This window comes from Bison bison, unplaced genomic scaffold (assembly GCF_000754665.1).
Source record: "Bison bison bison isolate TAMUID 2011002044 unplaced genomic scaffold, Bison_UMD1.0 scf7180017864092, whole genome shotgun sequence".
Lineage (NCBI taxonomy): Eukaryota > Metazoa > Chordata > Mammalia > Artiodactyla > Bovidae > Bison > Bison bison.
The window spans coordinates 63,394-77,678 of record NW_011494664.1 but is presented as its reverse complement, the minus strand read 5'-3'; the positions used below and the strand labels follow the sequence as shown (position 1 = coordinate 77,678).

The window sequence follows — 14,285 nt, the reverse complement described above, 5'->3', positions numbered from 1 at the left end:
TTCTGTCCCGTGGTAGTGATTTCCACGACTCCATCTGTTCTTTTTTTATTTACTCTACTATTGTTTCCTTCTAGTGTGTATTTCATTTCAGTTATTGTATTCTTAAATTGGTTATTCTTTATATTTTCTGACTCTTTGCTTAAAACGTCTAGCTTCTCACTCTGTGCGTTCATTCTCCCAAGTTCTTTGTCTTTATTAATCTAGACTCTTTGGGAGTAGATGCCTATCTTCATGTCACTTAGTTCTTCTGCGATTTTATCTTGTTCTTTGTCTGGAACATATTCCTCTGCTGCTTGATCTCTCTTTGGCTTAGGGTTCTGGGATCCACAGCATCACTGATGGGTCCTTAATGCGCACTGCAGGGACTCTCTGAGGCTGCAGCACTGTCAGAGCTGAGAGGGACCAGGGACCAGAGTAGATAGGACTCATTGCAGAGCCAGTGCTTGGTACATTCTCAGTTGCGGGGGCCTGCAGAATGTGCCCATGTAGTGGCAAGGTGCCAGCTGCAGGCCTTTAAACCTCTGTCTAATAACCAACCCATAGTGACGGGGCAGCAAGTGTTGGGACCAGCTCTGGGCTCACTGGCAGCTACAGGGCCCTGGCTGTCAGCCTTCCCCAGGTCACACCTACTGCGGTGGAGGCAGGTGACCTGTGTTGGGCTGCGGATGTGCAGGTGACGGCTGGAGGGGGTCACTACAGGTGGGCGCAGTGGTGCCAGCCAGGTACAGAAGGCCCACAGGCAGCTTCAGGGGGCTTTGGCTCCCATGCACTCACCTGTGGCTCACACGCCCCGAATCAGGGCACGCATGCAGCCGTGGAGGCTTATTACAGGCATCAGGGTGGTGGCATTCAGGAGTACAGCTGGAGGGCTCGCCCTGAGTGTGTGCATGGCAGTGGGGGTCATTCTGGGGGGATTCAGGTTGGCTTCTTTTATTTACACACAGCCCACCTGATGCAAATAGCTGGCTCACTGGAAAAGACCCTGATGCTGGGAGAGATTGAAGGCAGGAGAAGAAGGGGATGACAGAGGATGAGATGGTTGGATGGCATCACTGACTCAATGGACATGAGTTTGAGCAAACTCTGGAAATAGTGAAGGACAGGGAAGACTGCTGTGCTACAGTCCACAGGGTGGACATGACTGAGGGACTTAACAACAGCAAGCCCGAACCAACTGCTGGTCTCTGGTGAGGGCAGGGAGGAACTCAAGCAGCTGGCGTTTTACACTTGTGTGGCTGCAGAGACCTTGGGTGTCTGCTGGTGTGGGTGCCAGCTTCCCCTAGGGCAGCAAGGAGGGCTTGGGTAGCTGCATCAGCCAACAAAACTTCTTGTGGGGTAGAATCTGCAGGGCTCTGTAAAGGCTGCTGGCTGTCAGCTTCTTCGGTGGTGAAGTCAGCTGGGTCTGTCTGCAGAGCAGGTCCCTGAGAACACCATTGCTCCTGCTGCATGGCTGTTGTTGACAGCACCTGCTGCCTTTGTTCCTAGCTGTCTCTACATCTCAGGTCTGCCAGTCTCTGGGCGGGGTGGGATGGAGCGGGACATTCGTACAGTGCCCCAAAGGCTGCAGAAACTGATGGTTCACCCTGCTTTCATTTCCCAGCAAGGGAAACTCTAGTTGAGGACTTAGCACTTCATGCTGGGCATCACCAGCTTGGGGGATGGATTGATGGAAGCATCTTTCTTTTTGTGTAGTTACCATTGAAGTTTCTGTTCTACTGTATTACTAAAGCTGCTAAGTGGGCCCCAGAGCTCTCCCAGAGCTGTGTGTTCATGGATAGCTGCCTAATGGTTGACCTCTGTTGGGGGACAGAGTGGAGTTTCCTACATTGTCATTTTTGGTGATGTCACTCAAGATTTAGTATGGTTTAAAGTGATGTACAGCTGACCCTTTGAGCAACACGGGTTTGAACTGTGCAGGTCCACATACGCAGATTTCTTTCACTAAATACATACTACAGTACTGAATACATGCATACAGTACTACATGATCACCAGTTAGTTGCATCTGCAGATGCAGAACTGCAGTGAGGAGGGCCGATTGTAAAGTTATATGTGCATTTTTGAATGGGCGGAGCGTGGCTGCTCCTAACCCCTACATTGCTCAAGGGTCAGCTGTATTGTGCCGAATTGACAAGGGGTAGACTATGCTGGTCTTTCGGTGTGTCAACTTGGCCAGGCTACAGTCCCCAGTTGTTCAGTTAAACATTAGATGTTTTTGTGCAGCTTTTTATAGAGTAGGGCTTCCTAGGAAGCACTAGTGGTAAAGAATCTGTCTGCCAATGCAGGAGACGCAGGAGACAAGGGTTCAATCCCTGGGTCTAGAGGATCCCCTGGAGAAGGGAATGGCCACCCATTCCAGTATTCTAACTTGGGAAACCCCCATGGACAAAGGAGCCTGGCAGGCTACTGTCTATGGGGTCTCAAAGAGTTGGACATCACTGAACATGAGCAAAAACAAGCAAGTGATTTATGGAGTAATTAAAGTTCCACAGTCAGTTGTCTGTAGGTCAGGTAGATTGTTTTAGGTAATCTTATGAGCCCGATTCAACCAGTTTAAATGATCTGAGAGCTGAGACATTTCTCAAGATGTCTGTGGACAGAGTTTGAACAGATTTTGGATCTGCCTTACTACCACTGTATAACTCATTTCCTTGCAATCAATACCTTAATATATATCTCCTACTGGCTGTTTTTCTGGTTGAACCATAATGAACACATGCTCTTGTTTAAGTACATAACTTCCAAGATTAAATAAGTTTTTTCAATAAGAGTAATTTCAACCACACAGAGAGGAGAGTGAAAAGGATTTCTATAACCTTACAGGTCTGAGCCTTTGGCACTGGCTGTGCTTCCCAGGTGGCGCTAGTGGTAAACAAGCTGCTTGCCAGTGCAGGAGACATAAGAGATGCGGGTTTGATCCCTGGGTCAGGAAGATCCCTTGGAGGAGGGCATGGCAACCCACTCCAGTATTTTTGCCTGGAGAATCCCACGGACAGAGGAAACTGGTGGGCTGCAGTCCATGGGGTCACAAAGAGTAGGACTCGACTGAAGCGGCTTAGCATGCACCCGCGTCCCATGATTAATCCTCTTCTGCCATCTTGTGGTGATACTTGAACATTTACAGTGATGACTGATCAAGGAATACTCCTGAAAATCCTTAAGCAATTCTGCTGAGTTACCATCTCATAGGGAATGATGCCAGGGTTACAATCAGGTGATATACATTTCTCTATTTTGCCAGTGATGGGAGTTGAGTACCTAAGCACACAGTGTGTTAAGTTCCTATCTGAAAACAGCATACTTTAGAATGTGAACATCTGTGGCAACAGTCAGAATGAGTATTTTTATATCAAAAGTTTAGAATTAGAAAAGCAACACCTTCTTTGTAGAAAAGTTTAATGAATTTCTCTCTTGAGGTTCAAAGTCCCTCCTTTCTCACTATCTACCTCCCCATCCCTCTCAACAGGTGTTCAGTTGTCAAAAGGTCACCTAAGGTCATGGTTCAGGCGACTGAGCAAATGCAAAATGAACATAAAGGATTTGAGAAACATAAGAATTAACTTGCAAAAGTTTAATTACAATGTACTTTTAAAAATGTAATTTCCTTTTATACTCAATATATCATGATCATTCTTCAATGAAGATGTGGCTTATTCCTTAAGTGTTGTGTATGAACTACATACTACTCAGTACTGTGTTGTATGAATGAACCATCATTTCATCTTCTCCTTGATAGACGACTAGCTCAGAAGGTCTTGATGTCATTCTTAAACCTGAGCCATGATGATTGTTGCCCAGACTTTATGAATTTTGCTGCAGAAAGTTGTTGGTCAGAAGGTGATAACATTAAGATGGTAAAAGGGAAATCTAATGGGAAGAGGGTAGAGGATGACAAATCACCACCAGACTCCTTTGAGGAACCTCGATTCTCAGGAGCTGCTATATGCATTGATTTCAAGGCAGATAATTGAACCGGGAGGGCAAGATTTTCTCAGTGGTGCCTCTGTGACTGGTGTTTGGAACCACATCTCAACACTGCTGGTGATCTTGGTTGTGGTTATTTAGTCGCTAAGTTGTGTCCGACCCTTTTGATCCTATGGATGGTAGCCTGCCAGGCTCCTCAGTCCATGGGATTCTCCAAGCAAGAATACTGGAGTGGGTTGCCATTTCCTTCTTTAAGGGATCTTCCTGACCCAGGAATTGAACCCTGGTCTCCTGCATTGCAGGCAGATGATTTACCAACTGAGCTATAACAGCCCTCATTTCAGTGTACTAGTTCACTACCCTGAACTAAGGAGATTCAACTCAAATTCTTTGCAATAGGAGGGCCATGTAAATAAATGCCATAAGATGGATATGCTATAAAAGCCAAATAAGAAATGGCTAAACCTTTCAGATGTATACCATTTACCATGTACATAAACATAACTAATCTTCATGCTGACCCGATAAATTAGGTGCTATCATCTCATTCTGAAAAAGGCAAGCATCACCCCCTCTAGGAAACTTCTCAATGTTGACCTTGCCCTTCTTGGTACCTACATACTCCTTTGAGGTACAAATGGGCTATGAAATTGGCCAAATTGTTTGCCGATGGTTAATAAGGTCATGAGAGAGGGAGAAAGTGGGAACCTTTAGTTCTACTGAAAGGTAGGTTGCCAGATAAGATCCTTCTCTAGGGGAACTTCCCAACCCAGGGATCAAACCTCCTGCACTTCTGGCAGATTATTTACTGACTGAGCCATCAGAGAAGCCCCACATAATACAGGATGCCCTGATAAACCTGTATTTCATGTTAACAATGCATAACTTCATAAGTGTATATACTAAATCGATACATGTGTAAATATGGATATATTTACACAGAGTTTCCTTTCTTTCTGTGGGCCCATGCTGAACAGCAATCACTGGATAAGGGCCAACACAAGGATGCAAACTTGCCGACATGTCCAGGACCAGAGTCCAGTGATAGGCATCGGGAGAGATGAGTGTGGACACCAGGAAAACAGTGCATACTGAGACTGGGAGAGACAGAGATGCTAAAAAAGTGTTCGACTGAATCTGGGTGGGATGCCCATAGCATCTTCTAGATAGAGTCCAAGAACCATCCTGAAGATGTGACAGGTAAGGATAAACTTAAAGTGGGACTCAAACAGATGTGAGAAGTGTACAAGGAGGTCACAATTTGGGGGGAAACCTGTAACAGGGTCAGTAGACTAGCTCTAACCCTCACTGCTGCATGTGGTCCCAAGGTCATACATAATTTTCATCATTTTCCTTCCATTACTACACACTCTAGATTACCTGCCCCTTTGGCTAGTATTTTTGCTGGATTAGACCACTTGCCCGGTGGCCTAGACATTTACCCCGAGTTTCTGATTACTAGAAGGGGCTATTGCCCTATGGATAGTTATGATCCCAGCCATGTCACTACTTCTACTATCAGCTCTGACTTTCAAACAAAGTCACATATTGCAGGAGAAGGAAGTTCTGAGCGATGCTGGTTTCCCATGTACCCACACATTCCTGATGGCCTTAGTGACAGTGCTCAAGTGTGAAGTGCTAGTTCTTACTAGGGAAGAGTGGGCCACCTCTCTGTACTTAAGAGTTCAGGGGGTCTGCAGAACCAACCCCCTCAAGGGACTCTGGATGGGGAAATGTGGATAGTATTTTTCCAAACAGGACCCTGACTTGAGCATAGCAGACCTGCCTTAAGTGAAAGTCGCTCAGTCGTGTCTGACTCTTTGCAACCCCTGGGTCTATACAGTCCATGTAATTCTCTAGGCTAGAATACTGGAGTGGGTAGTCTTTCCCTTCTCCAGGGGATCTTCCCAATCTAGGAATCAAACCGGGATCTCCTGTATTATAGGTAAAGACCAACTGAGGTGTCAGGGAGCCAGTATTCTGGCCTGGAGAATGCCATGGATTGTATAGTCCATGGGGTCGCAAGGAGACCTGCTTTAGCTGAGCATTAAAATGTTGTTCATTGAATAAGAAGTTAGCTATGGATTTGTCACATACGGCCTTTATTATGTTGTGGTATGTTCCTTATATGCTCAAGTTTTGAGTGTTTTTTTAATGTTGAAAGGATGTTAAACTCTGAAATGCTTTTCCTGAATATATTGAGATGAAGTTATGATTTTTGTCTCTCACTTATTAATGTGCTGTATTACATTTATTGATTTATTTGTGTTGAACCATCCTTGCATCCCAGGGGTAAATCCTACTTGGTTATGGTGAACAATCTGCTTAATGTGCTCTTGAATTCGGTCTGAAAATATTTTCTTTAGAATTTTTGCATCTGTATTCATCAGAGATATTGGTCCGTGGTTTTCTTGTATGCCTTTATGTGGCTTTGGTATCAGGGTAATGCTAGCCTCTTAAAATGAGTTTTCATTTTTAGAAATTTTTTTTTTCCCAAAAAGTTTGGAAGGATTGGCATTAATTCTTTAAATGTTTGGTAGAAATCATCTGTGAAGCCATCAGTCCTGGGCTTTCCTGTGTTTATTATTGATTCAGTCTCCTTTTTATTGGTTTGTTCATATTTTCTATTTCTTATGTAGTTTTGGTTGGTTGTTTAAGTGTGTTAAGAACTTATCCAGCTTTTCTAGGTTCAGTTCAGTTGCTCAGTCGTGTCTGGCTCTTTGCGACCCCATGGACTGCAGCACACCAGGCTTCCCTGTCCTTGACCAACTCCTGGAGCTTGCTCAAACTCATGTTCATCCAGTTGGTGATGCCATCCAACCATCTTATCCCCTGTTGTCCCCTTCTTCTCTTGCCTTCAATCTTTCCCAGCATCAGGGTCTTTTCCAATGAGTCAGTTCTTCACATCAAAACATCCAAAGTATTGGAGTTTCAGCTTCAGCATCAGTCCTTCCAATGAATAATCAGGACTGATTTCCTTAAGGATTGACTGGTTTGATCTCCTTGCAGTCCGCGGGACTCAGGTCCCTTAATTTTCTAGGTTTCCACAGTTTTTTGGGCACATTTTTGCTTAGAGTAGTCGCTCATGACCTTCTATATTTCTGTAGTATTGGTTGTAATATCTCCCATTTCTGGTCATATTTGAACCTTCCTTTTTCTCTTAGACTAGGTAAAGGTTTGTTTTGTTTCTTTTTGAAATACCAGTTCTTATTTCATTGATAATTTCTATTTTGGTCTCTATTTACTCTCCTCCTGATCTTTATTTTCTTCTCAATTTGGGCTTTGATTGTTTCTTCAGTTCATTGAGTAATAAATTGGGACTTTTTTCTTAATGTAAGCATTTTTCAATATATACTCCCCTCCTTGAACATGTATCCATTTTCATACATTTCAAGATTTTCTTAACTTCTTGCTTTTTTGACACATTGGCTGTTCAGGGCTGTTTTAATTTTTACATATTTGAATTTTCCAGTTTCCCTGTTGATTTCTAGTCATGCCATTGTGAACAGGAAAGATAGCTGGTATAATTTCAATGTTTTAAAATTTTCTGGGACTTGTTTTGTGACTTACCACGTGTTGAAAGTGAGGTAATGAAGTCCCTTACTATTATTGTATGTTGTCTATTTCTCCCTCCATATCTGTTGTTGTTCAGTCGCTAAGTCGTGTCTGACTCTTTGTGATCTCATGGGCTGCAGCATGCCAGGATTCTCTATCCTCTACTCTATTGTGGAGTTTGCTCAAATTTATGTCCATTGAGTCAGTGATGCTATCTAATCATCTCATCTGCTGCTGCCCTCTTCCCCTTTTGCCCTCAATCTTTCCCAGCATCAAGGTCTTTTCCAGTGAGTTGGCTCTTTGCATCAGGTGGCCAAAGTATTGGAGCTTCAGCTTCAGTATCTATTAGTGTGTGCTTAATGTATTTACGTTCTCTGATGTTGAGTACGTATATATTTATGGTTCTTACAGCCTCCTGATGGGTTGACCCTTTTATCATTACACAATGACCTTCTTTGTTACAGTTTGGACTTAAAGTCTGTTTTGTTGGATATAAGGATAACCCTCCTTTTTCAGTTTCCACTTGCATGAAATCACTTTGAGCCTACATATGTCCTTGAAGCTGAAGAGTCTCTTGTAGGCAGCTTATGTTTGGGTCTAGTTTTTTTTTTTTTTAATTATTAATTCATCCAGTTACCTTGTGCCTTTTGATTGGAGAATAATCTATTACATCTAATGTAACTATTGGTGGTAGGTCAGGACTTACTGTTGCCATCTTGTTAACTGTTCTCTGTGCTTTAGTTTTTCGTTTGTTCCTTTCTTGGTCTCTTGCTATCTTCCTTTTGAACCGATAATCTGCCATAGTGGTATGCTTTGATACTCTTCTCTTTATGTTGTGTATGTATTCTATAGGTTTGTGTTTATCTACTACAGGTTTTTTTTTTTTTTTTGTGGTTACTCCGTGGCTTCCTCGAAATATTTTATAGATATAATAGTCTGTTTTATGCTGATAGCAACTTAACTTTGATCGCATATGAAAACTCTACCCTTTTACTTCCCCCAAACACATTCCGTTTTTAATTTCACAAATTACATCTTTTTTATATTGCATATTTTTTATTAAGACTTACGTAGCTATAGCTATTCATATATTTGTCCTTTGACCTTTTTGAGTAAAATTTATTTTTAATATACTATGTATTCTGTAACAGACACAGAATGTAAAATTTTATTTTAAAAATTTGCAGTCCTTTAATTGGTAACCTGAGATACTTATTTTATACATTTAAATTATCTAAGGATTTGATAACAGTATTTAGATACATTGTAACCCAGAAATGAAAATATACAAAATAGTTCTAGGAACGCATGTATTTTTATGTATAGATCCACTTATAAATCATACAAAGGTACATATTTATTTTAAAATTAAGAGTTTGCAAATGAAACCAGTTTATCTAGTTTCTTACCAAGGTATGACAAAAATATTTTATGCAAAAAATAAAAACTGAAGCAGAAATAAGACTTTCAACTTACGATTTTTAACATTCAGTTCAGTCAGTCAGTTCAGTTGCTCGGTCGTGTCCGACTCTTTGCGACCCCATGAATTGCAGCACGCCAGGCCTCCCTGTCCATCACCAACTCCCGGAGTTCACCCAGACTCGCATCCATCAAGTCAGTGATGCCATCCAGCCATCTCATCCTCTGTCATCCCCTTCTCCTCCTGCCCTCAATCCCTCCCAGCATCAGAGTCTTTTCCAATGAGTCAACTCTTCGCATGAGGTGGCCAAAGTATTGGAATTTCAGCTTTAGCATCAGTCCCTGTATTGAACACCCAGGACTGATGTCCTTTAGGATGGACTGGTTGGGTCTCCTTGCAGTCCAAGGGACTCTCAAGAGTCTTCTCCAACACCACAGTTCAAAAGCATCAGTTCTTCGTCATTCAGCTTTCTTCACAGTCCAACTCTCACATCCATACATGACCACAGGAAAAACCATAGCCTTGACTAGACAGACCTTTGTTGGCAAAGTAATGTCTCTGCTTTTGAATATGCTATCTAGGTTGGTCATAACTTTCCTTCCAAGGAGTAAACATCTTTTAATTTCATGGCTGCAATCACCATCTGCAGTGATTTTGGAGCCCCCAAAAATGAAGTCTGTCACTGTTTCCACTGTTTCCCCATCTATTTCCCATGAAGTGATGGGACCAGATGCCATGATCTTTGTTTTCTGAATGTTGAGCTTTATTTTTAACATTAGCAAACTATAAATTGCTATTTCTGAAGCCTAAACCATAACTGTTCTCCCTTGCATTTTTGTCATGCTTATAATAAAACTTAAAAAGAACTCAACACAATAAGTGGAATTCTCACATTTTAAACCATTTTAATACAAAGGATAGCAATTCAAATCATGTTTTACATTTCCGTGTGTGTGTGTCACTCAGTCGTGTCTGGCTCTTTGCTACTCCATGGACTGTAGCCTGCCAGGCTTCTCTGTGCATAGGATTCTCCAGGCAAGAATACTGGAGTGGGTTGCATTTCTACTTAAGTTTATATTGCACTAAAATTATTTCACAAGGAAGAACTATTTGATGTATCATGACGTAATGCCTTAGAAACATTATTTGATATTCATATCTATATTAGTAGGTATTTTACAGTGGACTTAGATGATCTGGTATATACCAAAATATTTAATGAAAACAAATCTATAACTAATCTATTTCAAGAGAAAAGATACTCAATATTTTTATTGCTTTTGGGAAATACACTGACTTTTAAAAAACACCTTTAAATCACTCATAGAAACTGGAAGTAACATTTGCACAATACCTGAAAATTCTTATTGTTGAGTCTGTGTGGGTTAGCTGTTCAGTCATGTCCAAATCTTTGTGACTCCATGGACTGTAGCCTGCCAGGTTCCTCTGTCCATGAAATTTTCCAGGCAAGAATACTGGAGTAGGTAGACATTTCCTTCTTCAGGGGGTCGTCCCAACCCAGGGATCAAACCTGGATCTCCTGCACTGCAGACAAATTCTTTACCATCTGAGCTACCATGTTAAGTCTCTCTACACAGCTACTTTTTCAATACAACTTTTATTAAGGAAATTAAGAGAAAATGTCCTTTTATTGAGTACAGCAGAATTACATAAGAGCAATATTAAGAATAATAGTTCAATGTTGGCTTTAAGCTATGTTTTATATACCTTAAATTTCCAATTCTCTTCATTCTGCTGCAATATAACCAAGCCTGTCTATGATAAGAACCAATGTCAGTCTTTGAACATCATGATTACAATTAAAAGCTTGGAATAGCATGATAAAGAAAAAGGTAACACTTTAAAAAAAAAAATCTAGTTGATTTACAATATTGTACTAGTTTTGGTGTATAGCAAAATGATTCAGATATATGGAAAAACTGAATATATATATAAAGACTTTATATATTTCACATTACTTTTCATTTTAGCTTATTACAAGACATTGAATACAGTTCAGTATGTTATACAGTAAATCCTTGTTGCTTATGTATTTTATATGAACTGGTTTGTATCTGATAATTTATCCTTTCCTCCTCCCCTTTCCCCTTTGGTAACCATAGTTTCCTTTCTGTCTGAGTCTGTTTCTGTATTGTATATGGACTCATTTGTATCATTTTTAGATTCCACATTTAAGTGATACAATATTTGTCTTTCTCTGACTGACTTCACTTAGCATGATAATCTATCCATGTTGCTCCAAATGGCAATATTTCATTCTTTTTTTATGGCTAAGTAATAATTCCATTGTATGCATGTATATATTTAATATGTGTGTGTGCTCAGTCATGTTCAACTCTTTGTGACCCTTTGAACTGTGGCCCGCCAGGCTCTTCTGTCCATGGAATTTTCCAGGCAAGAATACTGGAGTGAGTTGCCATGCTGTCCTCCAGGGAATCTTCTAACCCAGGGATGGAATTCGCATCTCTTACATCTCCTGCATTGGCAGGCAAATTCTTTACCATTGCGCCACTTGAGAAATCCATACTAATTCCATTGTATGTATATACACACATACATATGTGTATGTGTATATGTACACAACACATCTTAAGCCAATCATTTGTTGATGGGCACTTGGTGTGTTCCATGTCTTGGCTGTTGTAAACAGTGCTGAACATTGGGGTTCATGTATCTTTTAGCTGTCTTTTCTGGGTATATACCCAGGTGTGAGATTGCCGGATCATATAATAGTAGCTCTGTTTTCATATTTTAAGTAACCTTAATGGCAACCTCTTAAATCCCGTTTTAAATTAACCTTATTTCCAAATAATACTTTTAAATGATTTCAATTAACCTATTGATTAGCCAGCATCAGCTTATAAATTTCCCCCCCCAATATTCCAAGGTATAACTTTCAGCATCAGAAAGCATAGTAAGCACTTTTGATTATGATGAACAAAAAAATCAAGTGCTAAAATACCAGTGGTTTTCAGTGACAGGGTAAATGTCTCCCTCCAAGTATGTTCTTCCCACAAATTAAGATTTCATTTTTCTCTCAAAGAGTTTAAGGAAATTATAACTTTTTTTAGTTGAGGTGAAAAAACTGCTTCATAAGTTCATGTATTGTAAAAGCCACTGTGTGAGGAAGAACACAGTGGGTATAATTAAGAGAGAAACCACGATCCCTTTGAATTCCATGGTGTCCATAGACATACTTTATAGTCACCTTCCTGGTAAGGCACTTTTCAAATTCTGAAGGAGCAGTTCCTAACTACAATTACCGAAGAATACAACAAATGAGTAGGATACAACGACTCTGTGTTTTTGTTCCAGTAACACCACTGCAATGTAAGTTTGTGAGTTTTCAAAGCAAAGACATTAGGATACAGCAAGTCCCCTACAAATGAATGAGTTCCATTCTGAGTGCACATTGGTAAGTCCAGTTTGTTCGTTAAGTCCAACAAAGTAGGCCTCGGTACCCAACTAATATATTTGGCTATATAGTAGTACGGTATTATGATAGGTTTATAAAACTTTGCAAACAAATACACTTAAAAACACAAAAATAAAATATTTTTAATCTTACAGTACAGTACTTACCAGCTGTATCAGTAGTACCAGCTATATCACCGCTGCTTTTATGCTTGCTTCTAGACGTCCTGGGCTTGAACTAAAGATACTGTGCTACTGTACTCTCTACAGTGCTACACAGTGATGTACACGCGATCACAACCACTTGTAGAAGATGCACACATGTGACAATGCACGCCAGACACAGGAACTAACATGATTGGACGTGTGAACACACACTCACATCTTTGAAAGTTTGCAAATGGAAGGTTTGTATGTAGGGGACTTACTGTTATCAGAAATTCTGCCAAGAATATAAGGAGCACAGGAAAGGTACCAGAAGGAAAAAAGCAAGCAACCAACCAAATACATGCCTATAGAAAGAACCATTCCCAATACAGCAGGTATCAGGCCTCTGTAAAATACAAGGTAATCACTTTCCTTTGCTCAAACAATTTTGAAAGCATGACTAATTCCTGTATAAGTATGTTCCTCTTTCACTTGGAGTGTTCGGTGTACTATAACCATGTGTAGAGGGTAAGTACTGATAACTGCCGTTAAACCTGCCACAGATCCAGCCATTAATCTGTGTACAGACCAGAAACTCAGCTTTGTAGTAGTAAATGTTCCATCATGCTCAAATGCGATAAACTGGATTGCACCATAGGGAAATATTCAGATCATCATTGCAATAATCCCTTTATATTAATACAATCCAAGGTATCCATCCTTTGGGAAATAGCAGGCAATGCAGAAAATACTTCCGAATGTTTTTAGCATTGACTGTAAGCTTGTAATAAAACTTTTACTTGATCCACAGGGGCAAGTGTTTGGCACAGCATCTTGCAACACCTCTAGCCAGGAAGAAGCAAAACCAGAAGTCCTGGACTGCAGTGGGCCCTCCAAGTTCCAGCTGCCGAGATGGGTTAGCCAAAACCAGGGCTGCCTTGGGAGCTTTGGTCAAATTACAACCCAAGGGCGTTAGCCATGGCCAGAATGGGCAGTGACAGGGCACTGACTGACTGGCAGGTAGGGCAGTGAGTGAAAGTCACTCACGTCTGACTGTTTGTGATCCCATGGACTATGCAGTCCAGGGAATTCTGCAGGCCAGAATACTGGAGTGGGTAGTCTTTCCCTTCTCCAGGGGATCTTCCCAACCCAGGGATAGAAAGAACCCAGGTCTCCCACATTGCAGACAGGTTCTGAGCCACAAGGGTCCTTTAACTGCCATACTAGAGTTACGTGGTTATAGTATTGAAAGTATTCTGAATTTGACTATATACTTAGCGTTACCAGTGTGATGCATGTGTGTGTATTTATTTTTGTACTGGGCCTTCGTTGCACTAGACCTACTGTATTAGATCTTTGTTGCTTTTCTCTAGTTGTGATGAATGGGGGCTATTCTCTAGCTGTGGACCACGGGCTTTAGGGTGCATAGACTCCGTAGTCGCAGCTCCTGGACTCTAGGGTGTGCGGGCTCAATAGTTGTGGTGAATGGGCTTAGTTGCTCCATGGCACGTGGGATTTTCCCAGATCAGGGATGGAGTCCATGCCTCCTGCACTGGCAGGTGGATTCTTTACCACTGAGCATCCAGGGAAGCCTCTACACGTGTGACGAATACTTTCATAAGCTTACATTAGAAGTTAGCATCCTTTCATATTAATATGAAAAACATCTTTCAGCATTTCTTGTAAGGCAGGTATAGTGGTGATGGATTCCCTCAGCTTTTGGTTGTTATGAAAAGCTTTATCTACCCTTCATTTCTGAAGGATAACTTTGCTGGGTAAACTTTTCTTGGTTGGCAGTTGCTAT

At 41.1% G+C, this 14,285-nt stretch overlaps 1 pseudogene; it reads right to left on the bottom strand.

Annotated features, from left to right (window-relative positions):
* Positions 1 to 309: 309 nt before the first annotated feature.
* LOC104987330 lies at positions 310 to 13,426 on the bottom strand (annotated as a pseudogene).
* Positions 13,427 to 14,285: the final 859 nt, after the last annotated feature.